At 58.4% G+C, this 18,707-nt stretch overlaps 1 protein-coding gene across 1 annotated transcript in view; it reads left to right on the forward strand.

Annotated features, from left to right (window-relative positions):
* The window catches only part of ZMIZ1 (zinc finger MIZ-type containing 1), a 229,718-nt gene that overhangs the window by 86,010 nt on the left and 125,001 nt on the right, over positions 1-18,707 (forward strand). Inside the window, exon 4 of the mRNA XM_024740273.1 lies at positions 939-1,019. The gene's annotated coding sequence lies outside the window, so the exon portion shown is untranslated. The remainder of the gene's footprint in view (positions 1-938; positions 1,020-18,707) is intronic.

Here is an 18,707-nt window from a genome sequence, read left to right on the forward strand (position 1 = left end):
CGGCCCCCGCCCCCGGGGGGGCCCCCCCCCCCCCCCCACTGGTTTCCCTGGCTCCTCCTGTCCCTTCTAAGCCCTTCTCCCTAGCAGCCATGGGCATCTGTTCAGACTGGACCTAAGCTCATGTCCCTCAGCTGCTCAGACTCTCTCATGGCTCCCATCCACCCTCGCAGTGATCAGGCCAGCCTCCTGGCTGTCACTCACCCCACCCCTCCTTCCCCTACCGCACCCACCACACCACCCATTCTCAAGTCTTCTGCTGAGCCAGTCTTTTTACCCTATCTTGGAGTCTTCACATATACTCTTCCCTGCGTCTGAAACACTGTTCCATGCATCTTGGCCTGCCTCTCTCTGGCTTATCCTTCAACTTTACTTCCCCAAAGAGACACCCCTGAAACTTGAGTTTATGCTGTGTACGGTCACCCTTGTACTCGTTCTTTTTGGCAGACATCACTTGTAATTATGTATTGTTTGGTTCTTTGCCTATTATCAGAGTTCCTGCAGGTCAGGGACCACTACCCTGTTCACAGCTCAGGCTGTTTGCTCAACGTCTCTTGACTGAATGAACGAATGTCGAGTGCTTCTGTCACCATATGTCCTTAGATCCTCCCAGAAACCCTAGGAGAGATCACTGTGATCCCATTTAACAGGTGACAGAACTGAAACCGGGAGAGGCCGGGAGCTTATCCACGATCACATAGCCAGTAGCTGGCAGATGTGGGGTGTCAGGGGCCTGTTTGTGTTAGGGCTCCCCAGCGTGGTGCCCCTTTTCCTCTCCATCCTTCAGATTCCCCATCTGTCAAGTGGGGACGAATGGTTTGGCTGGCAGTAAACGTTCCAGCAGGTGGGCAGTGTGGCTGGGGTGGGGTGGGGAGATGTGGCAGCAGGTCATTTCTGGGGCCCCTGCTGTGAGTGGTCCCTGACCACCCTTCTCGTTGCAGCAGGATGGAGCTGGAGTGAGGCAGAGGGGCCGCCAGCTGCTGACAGGCACGTGGGACGCTGGTGATTCGTGGGTCACTGAGGTAGGTGTGTGGCTGGGCTGGGGGTGGGCAGCTTGGCCTGGATGCTTGGGGAAGGGGCAGTATGTCCTGAGTGGGGGACAGGTGCCGGCCCCGGCACACTGCGCCTTTGCCCTCATGGGCGGGATTGGGTGCAACACCCACCCCGTCCGCACTGAGACCTCGTCGGCCCCCAGAGGGTCCTCGAGGGGCCTCTTAGGCCTGGCCTGTCTCTACAGTGGTTGCCAGGGCAGGGGTGGGGAGATGCACACAGAAAGAGGGGCAGGTTTGGCGTCCCCGGCATTGGCACAGCAGCCCTGTCTGTGCCACTCAAGCCCGTGGCACATGGGCTTCGTTCACCGTAAGCAACGTGGCAGCTACACGGGAAGAGGCCTGGGTGGGCAGAGAGGCCTACTCGCTGGGCTGGGTGCTGTGGCTGGCCCACCCCCTTCTCTCCCACAGTCGCACTGAGGCGCACACCTGAGCGCTCACAAATCTCTGGGCTCTGGGGTCAGAGTGCCTGTGTGCAAATCCTGGCCCGGCCACTCGTCCACCATGACCTTGTGCGGTTTCTTTGTGCCTTGGTTTACCTGTCTGTAAAAGAGGGATTGGGATCACAGCACCGGCGCCCACAGGTGCACTGGCACAGCTGGCACACAGTAAACGCTCTGGACCTGTCACTTTCCTTAGCAATGAAGGGCCCCTTCCTTCTTCTTGCACACCTCAGTTCCCACCATCCCTCCTCCCTGAGGGCCCACCAGTGACGGGAGAGAGACCAAGTGGTCGTCCAGCCTGATGAGGGAGGGGGCTTGGGCCCCTCAGGGAACTCCCGGGAACAGCTGGAGCCCGAAGGTCCCGAGCTGAGCCTCCCGGGCCTGCCTCAGGCCCGGACACCAGTGTGTCTCATCCCAGAGTGGCATTTCAGGGTTGATGACACTTGGCCCTGTGCCAGAGGGCAACCCGTGTAATCCCTCTTTACTCTGTGGCTCCCAACCCAGAGATGAGAGGCTGTCACAGAAATGCTGACTTGGGCCAGGGCCTTTTGTCCCAAGGCTCTGGGGCCCAGCCAGGGGAGCCCGAGTCTTCGTCCTGACGTGAGGCCCTGCCCGATCGTCTCCCTGCTGCCCTCAGCATCTCTCCTGAGGCCCCAGTGCTCCCAGGTGCCCACAGGCAGGGCCAGGCGAGCCCTGGGGATCCTCTACGCTTCAGCCAGACTCTGGAACGAGGGAGCAGGCCTTGATCTCCCTTCCTGCTGTAGGAAATGCTGACTTCCTCCTATCAGCTGCACGACCTTGGGCAAGTCCTTTCCCTTTTGTGAGCATTCTCATCTGAAAATGAGGATAGTTATACCAGCGTTTCTGAGAGGGCTGTTACGAGGATGCTTGGAAGCCTGGAATATTTTAAGTGTTGCAGCTTGGTGAGAGTCGGCTGTGTACCAGGCACTAGGCTCCTTAAATACATATTTCTCTACACAGTAATCCCATGAGGAGGTATGTTGAATGCCTCATTCTCCGGGGGCTCAGTGTGGTTAAGAAACCCATAGAGCTGTATGCGGTGGAGTGGGGATTTGAACCGGGAGAGGTACCTCGGAATTAAGCAGCCCACAATGCTTTAGAGACCAGGGGTGGAGCCACAGGGCAGGCTCAACGTAGGTGCTCAGGAAACAACCCCCATTTCTACCGGGCGGCCTTTGGCCAGCCCTCCAAGCGTGGCTGCCCGCAGGAGCCGGTGGGTGGCCCCCGAAGGCTGGTGGCCTGCCCCTCCCCTGAGGGCTCGCCGGCAACTCCATAAGGCTAGGGGAACCCGCTGCTAATTGCGAGGTAACCTTTGAAATTCTCCTTCACGGTGGGTTCTCTTTTCGGATGTGTTTCAAGGTAATTCATTCCCTTTCCAGAAACTGCTGGTGGAGGAACATTAGGCAGCTGGTAATTAATCATAGAAGCGGCTTGGAGTTTATTCTTTTAAAAGAAGGAAAAGGAGGAACAGAAAGCCTTGGTGGAAAAAAAGAAAAGGAAAGAAAACCACTCCTAGGCGAGGGTGGTAATCAATACCTCGGTGTCCTAGAAACGGCTGGGGGTGGGGATGGCGGACGCGCAGCCTTCTCCCTTTCTTCCCGGGGCTAGCAGATGGTCAGTGCCAGCAGCAGCATCGTGTGTGAGGCTCTGCCCTTAAGCATCAGCTCCCTGCGCGACTCTAAGCAAGCCGCTGCCTCTCCCCAGACTCACCTTTGCTGCCTGTAAAATGGGCGAAGGTCAAGTGTCCGACTAGGAAAGAATATTAAACGACGATGCCTGTTCACTGCCACATCCTAGTGCCCGGCACGTGGTCATTGCCTGGCCGATATTTTATCAGTTGAGTGAGTAAATGAATGAATGATTTTCTTGGATCTTTGTTAGCTGTCATCAGTCAAGGAGGTGGTCCTGGCTACAGAACACTGTTTCTCTAGTTCTGTTATAATTTAGAGTGACAGCCAGGGTGACAGCCTAGTTATGTCACTTTCCAAACTCATGATGAAAGGACAGTCTTTGATGAAAGGCAGACTCTGGCCAGCAGAGCCCGGGCCCCTCGGTGGCAACCACACTGTCTCTGTGGTGTCCTCAAGTTCAACTTTCCAGGAGTCTGAGCTGTCTGGAGATTTTTTTTTCAAGCTGCTTTCTGGGAAGATAGTGAGCTCCTCGTCGCTATAAAATATGCAAGCTGGGGTTAGGGCTGCACATAGCACTCAGGCATCACTCCTGAGTTTGGGTGAGAGCATGAGGCTCCCCGGGTTGGACACCGAGGAGGCTGGACTGGCAGAGAGAGAAGCCTCTCCCCTCTGGGAAGGCTGGAGGAGGCCACTGAGAAGGGGGGGTTGTCCATGCGGGACTCCACTGCTTTGGTGCCTGTTCTCTGGAGGGAAGGAGAGTGTGCAGGTGTGTGTGTGTGCCCTCGTGTGCTGGTACGTGCACATGAACAGGTGTGTGTGATTATCTAGGCTGCGACGTATGTGAATATGCGTGAGTGTGCAAGGAAAGGAGAGTGCCCGCCCATATAGGAGTGCCCCCACCCCTGTGTGCACCTCCCGTCAAGAACCTGGCACCTCAGGCCATCCGCACACACGAGGCTCGGCTCCAGCCTCCCATTCGGGCTGACCAGATGGGCCCTGCCGCCCTGGTGACCACGGCAGAGCTGACTGAGGGGCAGCTTTGGGGACAAGATGGGCTCCTGAGGGACCCTGGAGGGGAAGCATGCCCGGCCCCTGAGCGCTGACCTTCCGGCCCCCAGCTGGCCATATCCCAGCAGCTGCCCACGGGCACGGAAGGAGATGGTTCTTGGAGGTCCATGCCTCCTGCTCTAGACGCGCAACCCCTGAGTCTAGTCCTAAGAGTGGGTGGTCCCAGCCGGCCCGCCGTGGGGAGGAGGGCGGGTCTGCTTGGGGAGTCCTCAGAGCAGCCTGGCCAACCTGGCCCTGGTGTTTTCTTTACTTCTTCTCTCCTTGGCCTCCAGATCCCAGCTTGTGTGCATGTGTGTGTGCGTGTCTGTCTGTCTGTCTGTCTCTCTTTGCCCCTGCATGTCTTTGTGTCTTTCTGTCTGGTTCTCTCCGCGCGGATGCCTCTCTCCTGCCCAGCTCCCCTCTATTCTCACGGCGGCAGCCCCACTCTCCCTCCCTCTCAGCTCTGTGTCATCACCTCCATCATCCCAGGACTCTGCAGAACTGACGCCTCCCAGGCTCCCACCCGGCCATCTTTCCCCCTGTTTGCCCAGCTCTGGCAGCACACGTCCTCCTGCCCTGCTCTTTGGAGATGCCCAAGGCAGTGCCCCAAAATCCCGCCGCTGGGAGGCTGTGCGCTGTGTGTGTGGTGGGCCCCATCCCACGCCCAGGGGGCAGGCACCGTCCCATCCCCACGAACCCACCATGCCGACCACTCTGGATGGAGCCCGATCTGCTGGCTCAGAGATTTGCCCCCACGGCTTCCCCTCCGTGCCATCCTGGGCATGTGGGCCACTGGCCACAAGCTAGAGCAGGGGAGAAGGAGGGGGCCTGCATCCACTCACAGAGGCGGTTGGAAACCTGGCGTTTCCCTCCAGCACTAATGAAATTCCTACTATAATTAGAAGTGAGGTGTCCAGGAGCTGGCTGCCTGGAGGGAGGGGCTATATGCTCATGAATGAATAAATTGTCCTCTTCTGAGGGGAGAAGGAGCCAGAGGGCGGGCCCCCTGAGAACCGCGGGCCGGGACGGTCTCAGTGGCCTGTGAGGTGGGCAGTGGGCCCTGGTGGCCCCCACTCACCCGGATGCCCTCGGGGACCTCTCTGGGTCCCCGTCCCCCGCCAGCCAGTCTTCTGCCAGTGCCTGCTGTGTGCCAGGCCCACCCAGCCTGGCATTCGAGGCCACCACCCTCAGGCCCCAGCCTCCTTCGCGGGCGTCCTGAGCTGCACCTCCACCGTGCCGCCCCCTTCCCATCGTTGTCACCGGTCCCCACTGCTGCACCTTTCTCCTGCGCTTCGTCCTGCCTCGAGAGCCCTCGGCCCTGTTGCCTCATGGCTCGAACCTTTGGGAGCCTTCTTCCAGCCGTGCTCCCTCCACAGGATAGGACACGGCCTCTTGCTCGCTGGGCCCCGTGGCCTCCGTTCCTCAGAGGCCCTGGTCCTTTCCTCTCTGAACTCTCCTAAGCTCTGCACCCTCTCCTCATACTCGGACGCCCTGCAGGGTGTTCATCACACCACCCGCCACAGCGTCTTTTATTTTGTATTCATTACGTGTTGGGATGATAGCATATTGGATGTTTGACACTCTTTTTTCATACTAAGTCTTCGAAACCTGTTGTGTATCTAACACGGACACCACCTTGCGGGCCCCGGCGTTCAGTTGCCATGTGTGGTTCTCGGCTGCCATATGGGACCACGCAGCCTTGGCGGCCCCGGTTTCCTTGTTTCCGGGGGCGGGGAAACTGAGGCTGGGGAAGGAAATCTTGCCGATGAGAGTTTGCAAAGCGAGTATGCTCGCTGTAGGCAAGGCTGCTGCCGTCCTGCTGTTCAGAATAAAGAACTGGGCACACCGCACTGGCCATAAAGGTAAACTGAGGCAGGCAGGAGTGTAGCTAGTACCCAGGGGAGCGAACCTCGATGAGAAAAGAGGAGAGATAATCTGGGAGTTCCAGTGCTCACGAGCGTCCCCACCTAATCCCCAAACAGCCCCAGACCAAGGCGTCTCTCACAGGCTGTGCCACAGTGGGGGCCAGTCCCCCCATCACCCCCAGCTTCTTTCCAACCCCCCTTAGAAAATGGGGCTGCGGGTTGGAGCCCAGGAAGGGAGGACGCCCCTGTCCTCCTCCCCCTCCCACATCATCCAGGACTCAGTCTGAGTTGCAGAGGTGTCCAGCGGGTGTGTCCCTGTGAACCCAGAGGTTTCCCACAGGGTCAGGAGATGCCTGGGGTCCCCGCCTGCCCAGAGGGGCTTCCAGAGACAAGATGTTTCTCAGGGGCAGACTGGCAGCCGAACAGCCGCCCCAGAGCCCTCCTCCCTCTGAAGCCGATTTTCCCCTCCCCGCTGACTGCACTTTGCTGCCCACTCAGTTGACAGTCGTACTCTTGTTTGCCTCCACTGAGGCACTGCGTTGGGAGGCCAGGAGGTTCAGGTGCTGGGCTTGTCCTCCCTCTGAGGGGCCCCTGCCCGAGGCGGAGCCCCCTCGGAGGGGCTGCGGAGCGTGTGTGCGCTCCCTGAGACACACCCATCCCCTCCTTCAGCCTCATGCACCTGTGGCCTCTCCTGGTCTCTGCTCCTCCAACCAGCCCCCTGCTCTCTCCCCGCTGGGGTATACGCCCCTTGAAGGCTCAGGGCAGCTCTGAACCGTGTCCCCCGCACAGGTCCTGGTACACCGGTGCTGAATGGCAGCAGGAAGCCAGCAGGCACCCGGACCGTGCGCCCTCAGCTTCCTGTGGAGATGGCAGGGAGGTTTTACCCGGCATGCCAGTTTTTAATGTGCAGGGCGGGCTGTGTTAAGGAGGACTCTGAGGCTGTGCACAGGTTGTGAGAAACAGTGCCGTGCGCTGCATGGTGCACGTTTGCCCTTTCAGCCCCGGCTCCCTGAGCAGCGGGTCTCCTTGTCAGATGGGTCACTTCTGGGCTGTGGCGGTTACAGGGAGGGGCAGTCACCTCAGTGTGGTCCCACACGTGTCGGGCTGCCGTGGCTGCTGGGCAGACCGTGCTCAGGAAACCTTCCAGAGCCCCCGAGTTATGGGAACCACATATATCCCCAGAGAGCTGACTGGGGAGCCCCAGCCCCTGCCCCCCGACCCTTGTTAATGGAGAGCAGGGGGATGTATGGAAGCTTTTCCCTCACATCTGTCTCTCCTGTTAAGTGCTTCTCACCCTTCCTCAGCTCCAGTTTGGGAACCAGCACATCTTGCCTCACAGCTGTTTGGGACCCTCACTGCTTCCCTGAGGCATCTTTGGGGGCCTCTTCCAGAGCCCATGGGAGCATCTCTGCTTCATAACCTTCGTGGAATGCTCCCCTGGTGCCCCCTCCTTCTGGCCCGCGCTTCAGTCGGTGGACAGTCTATGGTGGGACAGCCCTCACTGGGTGGCCCCTGGTGAGCTCCCTCAGCCCTGCCCCCACCCAGACTCTCCACCATGGTCACCGTCTAGGAACCCAACCCCCTGTGGCCCTCTGTCTCTGCCCCCAACAAATGCCAAAGCTCCCAGGTGTCCCCTGCCCGGCAGCTGCAACAGTTGAGCCAGGAAGACCTTGATGCACTTGAACCTGTAAATCATCTGGACCATTTTTCTCTGTGTGTGGAAGAAACACAACGAACCAACACCCTTGCATCCTTGATCCAGCTTAGTTTCTCCCCAGTCACAGCTCCACGAGGGTTGCTCAAGGTCATCCCGTGCCTGCCAGGGCTCCTCTAGCAGCTGCTTGCACGCCTCTGCTGCTGGAGAGCTCACCATGCCCGGGTCCACCGGTATCAGTTTCAGTGTGATAAAAGATGCAGTATGACACACGCTTAAAGCAAGGGTCTTAGGGACAGACACTTCTGGGTTCAAATCCCTGCTCTGCCACCTATCAACTGTGCAAATCGAGACAAGTTACTTCATCTCTGGTGCCCTCCGTTTCCTTATCTGTAAGTGGGCGGAAGCCCACCCACCTGCGGGCAGTGCTGTGAGGCTGGAATGCAGCAGTGGCTGCATGGTGCCAGTCTTCCCTGTTGACTGAAGTCTCAGAGAGACACCTCCCACCCCTCAGCACTGGAGCAGCTGCTTGAGGTTGACATTTGTTACATCTGGTACCCAGATACTTCCCTCCTTCAGGGACGCTGGCCTTCTGGGTCCTCTCTGGAGCTCTGGAGTGGGAACTGTCAGGATGACACTTCTCCAAAGAGCCAACACACACAGGCCACCTGGGCACCTGGGCTACCTGCAGTCTGATTCTGTGGGTTAGAGTTGGGCCTAGGGCTCTGAATTTTTAACTGGTGCCCCATACAACACCTGTGATCAGGCCTGTCTGGGACACACTGATGCCGGCCAAGGGGAGCTGGCCTAGAGGTAGGGCCTTGGACAGTATCAAAGCCTTGCTGGGTGAACTTGGGCAAGCCCTGTCCCTCTCTGTGGCTGTTTTCTCGTGAATAAACCAGGGGTTTAGATGAACTGGAAGGGCTCTTTCTGCTCTTAAAGCCCCATGATAATCAGAAAGACATTCCCTGTTGTGTCTCGTCTGCCAGGCTCCCAGAGTCAGATCTGTGGGTTTCAGCCCATTCCCTCTGGCCACAGACTGTTCAGGTCAGCAGCCGCCTGCCAGCCCCAGAGCCCTAGGGACGCAAAAGCTGTTCCCTGGGTGTGACATGCCATTTAGCGGTGATTCCTCTGGGCCTTGCAGGAGGCCTTAGATCAGGAGGCATCTGCCGAGTCCACTCAGATCTGAGATCTCTTCAGCAAGCTGAACTAGCCCACTGACCTGGGCCTGGCCGAGGGAAGCAGGGCGAATGGGGTCGTCTGGCTCCTCTGAGGGACCTCGGAGCTTTATTAGTTAGCCCACATGGAAACCTAGAGTGTCAGAACTAGAGGATGGCCCTGCGGAGCCCTTTCTTTTTTATAGATGGGGAAACTGAGGCCCAGAGTGGAACAAGCCTGGCCAGGTCCCCAGGGAGAAGTGGGGAGCAGGCCTGGAAGCAGGCCACTTGGCTTGTGGTCTGGTCTCTGGGCCACACCAAGCCACCTGTCACCCCTCTCCTTGGACGGTCCATCTGGGATGCGTAGACCTGCCAGGCTTGAGCCCTAAACCAGCCTCCACAGCTCCTGGGGAGAGATGGGAGCTGTCTTGCGACAGGGACCAAGGGGCCAGTTGCTCCTGAACAGTGGGCCCTTTTCAACCCACACTAACTCAACAGCTCCCACTCTACCCCAAGTCTTCCCACCCCAGCCAAGGACGCCCCGTGGAAGGTTTCCAGGAATATCCATGCAGAGGGCAACGTGCTCCAGAAATGACAAGGCTCTCATTCCCTGATTCCCTCCCATTTTCCACTCACTAGTGCTCAGGGGAGTTAAGAAGCAGAGGTGAAAAACCAGTCCTTGCCCTAATAAGACCTCGTTTGAGGCAGCTGGGTCCTGGCAGGTGGCAGAGGAGGAATTATTCCCACCAGGGCCTTCACCCCCATCTGGGATGATGTCAGAGCCTGGGGCTCAGGGTCTGGGCTACACCTCTCTGACCACTGGCATCCTGCTCGCATCGCCAGCCCAGGTATGGGCTGGGGCCAGCAGCTCTGCCTCCTCCCTGGGCCAGGAGTCCTGCCGGGTCCTTGGTTCGTGCCGGCACCTGGTACAGGGCCCTTGCACAAGCTAGCCCTCCTCACGGCCTCCATCTGCAGTTAGTAAGGCAGTCATATTTAGTAAGCACCTACTCTTTGGGTGGGACTGTGCTTAGCTGCTGGGGAGATAAGGAAGCAGAAGACCCTATGCTAGCCCTCAGGTGGCACACAGGCTGGGCCAAGACTCACATGCAAGGAACAGAATGAGTGATGCCCAGTGCCCCTGGCACCAGGGAGATGTGAAGATCAAGGAGGAGTTTTCGCAGGGTGAGGGTCACGAAAGGCTTCCTGGAGGAGGCTGATTGGAACCGAGCGACATGTGAAGGATTTCAAGGATTTCACGTAGGGCTAGGGGTGAGGCAGGAGGAGCCACAGCCTTAGGTCAGGTGTGGTCCAGACCAAGACCCAAGACAGATGCCTGTGTGTGAGTGTTCCTGTGCGTGCGTCAGGGGGAAGGGGTGGTGGCATTTGTACCAGACCACCAGCGGGCACACACCTGGGCCTCTCCCGCATCAGGGAGGAGCAGGGAGGCGCATTGGATGGAGCAAGGCTGTGGCTCTGTCGCTGAGGCAGCCATGCACTCGGGCCTGGCTCACTGTAGGCTATGCGCCTATTAAGTGGGTGAACAGCACCGAGTAGCTATCCTTTGAGTGTTGTGGGAATGAACAATGCATAGTAGGTGCTCAATAAATGCAGATGGAATGAAGGCTATGTGACATACACTCGGTATCTGCCGAGTGACCGAGAACCCGGGTCAGGAAGCAACAGGGACAAAGAGGTAGGGGGCAAGGCCTGGGAACAGGGAGCAGAGCCTGGAGTGGCCCAGCAGAATTCCTCAGAACCCAGGGTGGCCGGTGCCCACCAAGGACTCGGTGTGGGACCTGACCAAGTGGAAACACGGTGGGTAAAGACACTCGGGGCCCAGCTGCAGGGTAGGGGGAGCCTCCCTGGGGCACACCTGTACATAGCATTCAGTGCACGCCCCAGGCAGATCCACCCACCCTGTCACTTCTGGGACAGGAGGAAAATGACTGCCCATCACACCTCTGTCGCTGAAATGCAAAGAACAGCCAAGCCACAGGACCCTTTGACAATAATAAAAGATAATGTCAGCAGGCAGGGCAGCATCTCCTTTGATCCTGACAACACCCTATGAGGTGGGGACCGGTATCATCTCCATATTGCGGATGGGGAAACTGAGGCAGAGGGAGGCCAGGAAAATAGCCAAAGTCGCCAGGTGGCAGAGCCAGGATGGGGCTTGTGTTGTCTGACCCTGAACTCCACACCGTCCTGCCTCTCCCCGGGCTCGCCAGCTTATGGAACCGCCAGCCTATGGAACTCAAGGCCCCCTGGAGCATCTTTTTTGACACAAAGAAGAAGGAGGATGGCAAACTCTCTGAGAAATCATTTGAAGTCTTTCATTATCGATCTTTGCATAGGTTCTTTCGCAGCCTTCCCAGCTCCATGGGAAGGCGAACGCCCAGTGGTTAGAGAATGGGCCCTTCCCCCAAATCGGTCTTTTGTAACCAAAATAAATTATCTGCCAGCCTTTGGTGCCCGGCCTTTTGATAATTCAGGTGTTGAAATGGTAATGACCGTGGGGTCAGCCGGGGGAGGAGGCCAGTGAGTCAGATGGGAGATTCAGCAGGAATTAAAGGCATTTAATCTCAATGCAATATGATTTTTTCGAAATCTGCCGCCCCTGCACCAAGAATGAGGTGACTGGAGACACCAGGACCCCTGGTGCCGGGTTCCCTGGGGCCAGCCACACCGGGCCTGCTTGGCTACACCAGCGAGGGCCTGAGCTGTGGAGCTTCTGCGAGGTGGCAGGAGCTCCGTGGCTGTGAGTGCAGAAAAGGACACAAAGGGTCAGAGGGCAGCCAACAAATCCCTCAGGTCCCAAGGAAAGCCTGCTACTTTCTTAGGGGCTGGGGAGGGGTCTCCTGGAGAGTAATAAGGAAGAATTTTAAGAATAGACCTCGGTGAGCAAACAGAGCAAGTGACTTGCCCAGGGTTACCCAGTCAGGATTGAAGACCCAGTCCTTGCTGTTATTCACGATAGTATATTGCTGTGTGTATGTGTGTGTTCACACGTGTGCACACGCACGCACACGCTTTGGGGGAGTCTTTTTTTTTTTAATATAAATCTGTTTATTTATTTTTGGCTGCGTCGGGTCTTTGTTGCTGTGCGTGGGCTTTCTCTAGTTGCGGTGAGCGGGGGGTTACTCTTTGTAGCGGTGTGCGGGCTTCTCACTGCGATGGCTTCTCTTGTTGCGGAGCACAGGCTCTCGGCGCACAGGCTTCAGTAGCTGTGGCACACGGGCTCAGTAGGTGTGATTCGCAGGCTCTAGAGCACAGGCTCAGTCGTTGTGGCGCATGGGCTTAGTTGCTCCACGGCATGTGGGATCTTCCCGGGCCAGGGCTCGAACCCGTGTCCCCTGCACTGGTAGGAGGATTCTTAACCACTGCACCACCAGGGAAGCCCTTTGGGGGCGTCTTTATGGCAGTAGTGTTCATTAACACTCTCCCCATGGCCTTTATATGCATTATCTAATTTCCTCTTCGTAGAGCCTGTTTTGCAAATGAGTGAACGGTGGAACAGAGAAGTTAAATAGCTCACCCATGGTACACAGGCCCTGGGAGCGGGGGTCAGAATTTGAACCCGGTTCCAACTGACTTTCAAGCCTGAGTCCTCAGCCAGACCCAGGGCACGGAGCACTCGCTCTGGGCATTGCTGGGGGAGAGCCCCCCCACCAACCAGGAAGATCAGAGGGGGCTTCCTGGAGGTATGTCAATCTTGTCTCTGACAGACCGATATCTTTAAATCTTCAGGTCCTGAGCTGTGTAAGGTCGAGTCACCTGACCTCCCAAGCTCTTCCTCGTCATCATGAAACGAGGAGAATAGGGCCTCCTCACTAGGGCCTAGAGGGTTGGGCATGTAGTAGGTGCGCTCCCCAGATCCAGCCAGGATTCTGAAGTAGCCAGTGCAGCCATGGGTCAGGCCTGCGCGTATCGGGGCCCAGAGCCCCTCCCAGCATCAACTCGGACTTTTCCCACGGCCAGAGTGAGCTCAGCTGCAGGAACGCCTGGGCCACACGGCTCCCACTGGGAGGGGCAGGAGAAGGCTGAGGCAGAGCGGGTGGAAGTGCCCGTGGGTGGAAGTTCCCCTGGGTGAAGACCACAGGCACGGCCAGTCCCGGCCACCCAGGTGTTGGCTCCAGAGGGGCACGTAGGAAGAGAGGCCCCACGGTGGATCCCACCTCTGTTTGATGGGTGGAGAGGAGCTAGTGAAGCTTTGGATCTATAGAAGGACACGGCCATGCCCTTTCTCACCAAGCTTTCCTCAAATCCTGCATGTCAGAGCAGAGACCAGATGTGGTCAAGCAGCGGCTCTGCTGCCCTGGGCGCTGGCAGGGAAGGGAAGCTGACGTTGGCAGCCCCTTTGCAGCGGAGATGTCCTGTGGCACCTCTGGGCTTTAAAATCCGAACCCAGTGGGCACGGGGGTTGGAAGAGTTCAGAGTTCATTCAGAAATAGCGGCAGAGTGGGGGAGAATACACAGAAAACAGGTGGCACAAAGATGCCCTAAATGTGAAATTCTGGGGACCCTGGATGTTAGGGGCTGGGGGAGCTGGAGAGCCAACAGAACCCATCTTCCCTACATAGGGGGAAACTGAGGCCCAGAGGCTGGAAGGGGCTTGTCCCCGCAGAGGTGGGTGCAGCAGCTCCTGTTCTGGCCTGCCCTCCCTGAGGGGTTTCCGCCCCGCTCTCTGCCTGACCTTCCTCCCCAGGCTCTTCCTGAGCACGAGCTGGAGGCGAGGGAAGGAGCAGGACAGGAGAAGGGGGTCAGTGTGTCTCGCCTGGGGCCCCTCACTAGGCCTTGGAGATGCAGAGCCAGGGGCGTCCTCAGGAAGGGGTGGAGAAGGCCAGCTTCGCACTCTGAGAGCCCCAGCTCCACGTCGCAGGCCCATGACCCTAGAGAGGTTTCTAAATTCCTCCGGGCCTCAGTTTCCTCATCTGTAAGATATGAAGGTCAGAAAGCTCACGGGCTTGTTCTGTGGCCTAAGGGTGGTCACAGTGCCTGGCTTGTAGGTGTGCAGTGGAGGTCAGCTGTCATCACCATCATGGCGGGACACGGTGGGGGGCTGCAGGACAGTCCCGTCTTGCCGAGGGACTCAGTTGGGAATCTGCCAATCTGATTTGAGGTCATTCTTTCTTCGCTAATAATCCGGTGGCATCGGGAAGCCTCTTCTCTCTGTGGGCCTCAGTTTCCCCATCTGTCAGCAAGGGGGTAGGACTAGCAGATGTGGGGGGCAGAAGGCCAAGGATTGGAGTTTGTGGAGTGGAGTCACAGGGTGCATCAGCTGCTAAAACCATAAAAACTGTCAGGTACCCGCGGCCAGAGCTGTCCCGGAACAAGGCCCCTCAGGGATCCCACGGGGTCCCTCTGCGGTCCTGGAGCTCCACTGGGCCAGCCGAGGGCTCCCGACTGCGGCGGGGCCTGGAATTGCTCTCCCTGCACAGCCGATTGGTGGAGCGCGGGCCTGCTCACAGCGCCTGGCAGGGACCCGTAAATTGAAAACATGATGTTTCCTGTCGGAGGCCAGCGCAGGGCTGGACTCGGTGTGGCCTTGGAAAGCTGGCCTCGCTCTCAGGAAGCCCTGCTCCCCACAGCACTGCCACAAAAACAGTGGAAAAGTGAAACCTTTTCAAGTCTGTGTTTCCACTGTAAACAGGGGATGAAAGCTGGCCCCTCGCCTCCTGGCGCTGCTCGGCCCAACTCCTCCACCCTGAGCGCTGGCCTGCCCAGTCTTCAGAGGCACCTCAGCTGCCCCCTCTGCCCCAGACTGTGCCCCTAATTCATGAAGCCTTCTGAGTTTAGTTCAAGCATGCCCAGGCCCAGCAGTCCTTGGCACGCATCCAGTGGGGTGAGTAGGGCGAAGGGAGAACACCAATGCACAGAGAGGTACAGGACTCGCCCAGAGTCACAAAGCAAAGTGAGGGCATCCCTAGTCTCCTCCTTCCTGCCTGGAGTGACTTCTCATGGGTGAGCACGTGTGCCTATTCGAAGATGCTGCCTACATCCAGCAAGAGTTTCTTTGACGTCCTGTAAGTGGAGAATGTAGCACAAGTAGCATTTAGTGGAAGTGGCTTAGTTATTTTAACTCTAATAATGTCCTTTTTTCCTTATTGTAAAAGTAATGCATGCTTGTGGTAGAAAGTTTGGAAGTCACAGAAAAGTTAGAAGAAGAAAAACAAAACCTGCCCATCATCCTTCCAACCAGGGGTCATCCTTGTAAGCATTCTGGTATATTCCTTTCTGGTCACTTTATAATTCTCTTTCCTTCCTTTTTGGACTTACGTCCTAAGTGGTTTTCAGGGTCATTCGCTGTTCCTAGGAAACGTGATTCTTTTTTTTGTGTGTGTGGTACGCGGGCCTCTCACTGTTGTGGCCTCTCCCGTTGCGGAGCGCAGGCTCCAGACGTGCAGGCCCAGTGGCCATGGCTCACGGGCCCAGCCGCTCTGCGGCACGTGGGATCCTCCCGGACGGGGGCACGAACCCGTGTCCCCTGCATCGGCAGGCGGACTCCCAACCACTGCGCCACCAGGGAAGCCCAGAAGCGTGATTCTTGATGACCCTGTGGAGGGGCCTGGAGGAGAGCCAGGGCTGCAGCCTCCTTCACTGGTCTGCTCGGCCCTGGCCGGGCTGGCTGTGATGTGACACTGTTGCGGACTCAGCAGGGAGAGGCCCCCCAACCTGCAGTTCATGGTGAAGGTGGCCTGGCCTGGCCCCCGAGCTGGAGAACCCAAGTGGCTCTGATTTGTGTGTGACTCTGGGCCTGTCTCCCCATCTGCTAAACAGGCAAAAGGGCAGACGGGCTCCATCCAGCCCTCGTGCCTCGTCAGCCTGCTTCGAGGCCTGCTTGCCAGCTGCCTGTGGACATGGTGCTCCATTCCTTACACGGGTCAGTCTTAGTGACAAGAGGCCCCTGTTCCCGGCCCTGTTCTCCCGAAAGCTGTGCCTCCGCCACTCCTGCCCCTTTTATCCCGCAAGCCCACCCAGACCCTTTCCTCCCCGACCCCTCCCCAGTGGGGGCCTGGAACCCAGCTGGGTGGGGGGTGGCAGGGGTCCCGAAAGAAGCCATCTCCGGCCTCCTCTGCCCACCAACATCCTTGGTGGCCCTAAGACAGTTTTATGGAGGACGGATCGAGGCTGTCTTCCTCCTGGCAGGTTTATTTCTTCATTTTTCAAGTCCTGCTCTGATTTTTCCAGGTCTCCCTGCTCCCTCCCTCCTCACGCTTCCATTCCCTCCCCCTCTAATCTGTCAGCCCAGCCAGGAGAGAGGGCCACTGGCCTCTAAGGTGATTGAATTACTGGGGGGGAGACAGGCCACGGTTTTCTGCCTGAGTGCTCTTGGCTTACTGCCCTTGGAGAGGGGCTGAGGAAGGGGATGTGATGGCGGCGACTGTGGGCCGTGGGTTTCCCAGACGACCCCACTCTCCCCTGTCTGGGCCGCAGATGAGCCCTGCCACCGACAGTGCGGGCTGGCCCACGGCCACTGCTCTGCCACCCTGCTCTCCCCCAAGCCCAGCCCTGCTCAGGCCTTGATTTCACCTCCCGCTGAATGGACAGGTCAAGGGGAAGGAGAGGCGTCAGGGCAGCTGTGACTGCTGACTCACACGTGAGAATTTCCTAAACATCTGCTATCTCTGTGTTGCCAGCCAGGGCCCCAGGATGAAGAAAAGAAGGGAGGTTAGCACTTGTGAAACATCTACTGTGTACACCAGGCGTGTTCACATACATAACTTCATGTTACCCACCCCCCTCCCCACAACAGCAGTAACTCAAAGATAGTAGCAGTTAAGCGTTACTGGCCTCATTTTTACAGCTGAGAAACCTGCCCAGTACAGACTCCTCCCGATAACCGGTGGCCTCATGAGGGTCAGGGGCTCTGTCTGGGTCCTCTCTGGCTCTCCGGGGACAGCAGAAGGCCAGACACTCAGAAGGGACCCAATGAATGCTTGATGAACTTGGTTCTACTGAAGTGAGACCAGAGAGGTGAAATCGCTAGCCCAAGGTCACACAGCTAGAAACAGAGCCCCGCTTTGCCTGGCTCCAAGCCACCTCTCCTGGTCCGGGTGCTGGCGGGAAGGCCTGCCTTTCTAGCTGGCGTTGTCCAGCCACAAGGCTACTGTGGCAGGTCTAGCGAGAGCTTGGTGGCTCCAGGTCTCACGCCCCTCCCGCTGGTGTCTGTGCTTCCGCTGCTCAGGCCCCACACACACTCTATCCAGCCTGCCTTCCCCCAGAGCGGGGGCCAGAGGGGAAGGCCCCCTCCCCCGCTCTGCTCTGCACTCCAGCTCATGGAAATGAAAAACACATTGGCTTCATTATCCCGGACTGAATGAGCAGGGTTGCCATGGTGACAGCCATCTCAGGCCCGCGAGGGGGCAGGGAAGGGGCTGGCGAGGCCGTGGCAAGTGGGACCGGGCAGCGGATGAGCAGACCCGCCGGTGGGCAGGCCCCAGGGACATCGGCCACATGTGCTACCTGCCCTCATGTCAGGCCTGGGCTTCAGATCACTGTCCCTGGCCAGAGAGAAGCAGGCAGGCCCCATCCTCCACGGACTGGCCCCTCGTTCGCCTGTCCCACCACCTGTCGATCTCTTCCCTTCCTGGAAGGGTACCAAGGGTGCCTCACACCATCCTGGAGGTCAAGAGGGAGGGAAGAGATGGGAGCTGGGGGCCAGGAGAGGGCTGCGGCCTGTCCCCAGCGGAGACCAGCCCTGGGACTCCACTGGCCTGTCCAGTGGCATGGCCTGAGGAAATGGCTGAGGGTGCCAGGCCCTGCACACTCCAGCACTCCTGTGTGACCAGGGTCATCCTGGTGACCTGTCCTTAAGCATAACCCTCTTACAAGAGGTTGGGGGTCTCCAGATATCCATCAGGACAATACAATAGGTGTGATGGTAGCTGTGGGGGATGCCAGCAGAGAGTCCTGGCCCAGCACAGCCTGTGCCCGCAGGGGCCCCAGGCAGGTGTCCTAAGCTCCAGGCCTGAGCTGGGCCATCCCCATGACCCTGACCCGGAGGCCCTGAAACCCAAATGGGTCCTTGTCTCCCCAGGGCCTGGGGACCCCCTTGCTCTTTGGCCTGTCACCCTGGGGCTGAGTCTAAGAGCTGCACCCTCGGGTAGGCTCTGGCCCTGCCACCCCTGTGCTCAGGCTGATGCAAGGGAGGCTGGCTGCACCCCTTTTCTCTTCTGGGCTCCCTGGTGGTCTGGGAGTCCTAGCCGGCCCTCTGGAGTGGCCCCGAGCAAACACTGCCACCCACTCCGAGCAGTCAGCCTGGCCAGTCCCTTCATGTGATCCAGAGACATTGGAGCAGCCGCTGAGGGCCCCGGCTGGAAGGTATCGGGCGCCCTCAGGAGACTAACCTTTCAGACAGTACCGGTCAGAGAAATCCAGTGCCGACCCCAACTCCAATTTCAACCTTGACCCTAACCCTAACCCCGCATCCAGCCTCAACCCCAGTCTCCTGGGCATGTTTCCAATGGCTCTCTCACCCAAGCTGCTGTTCAAGCCATTCTGTCCACCCGGAATGCCCTCCCCTCACAGCCTGCACGCTGCCAAGTCCAGCCTCCTCCCACTTCCTATTTTAGATGAGGAAGCCCAGGCCTAGAGAGGCATGTGACTTGTCCAAGGCCATGGAGAGTCAGGGCAGCATGACCTGGCGTGGCATGTCCCTTTTCCAGGAGGTCGGGCCTTTCATTCCCCACTGGGATGGGGCAAGGGTCCAGGTGACCCTGGACGAGAGCCCCGCAGCGCTAGGGGCTGGTGACAGTTCCCTGCCAGAGCAGGTTTGGAGGGGAGGCAGAGAGCGCCAAGGTTTCAACTCCCTGACAGCTGTTCTCAGTGGGGAGGAGCCTGGGA

This window comes from Neophocaena asiaeorientalis, unplaced genomic scaffold, assembly GCF_003031525.2.
Source record: "Neophocaena asiaeorientalis asiaeorientalis breed wild unplaced genomic scaffold, Neophocaena_asiaeorientalis_V1.1 scaffold517, whole genome shotgun sequence".
Taxonomy (NCBI): domain Eukaryota; kingdom Metazoa; phylum Chordata; class Mammalia; order Artiodactyla; family Phocoenidae; genus Neophocaena; species Neophocaena asiaeorientalis.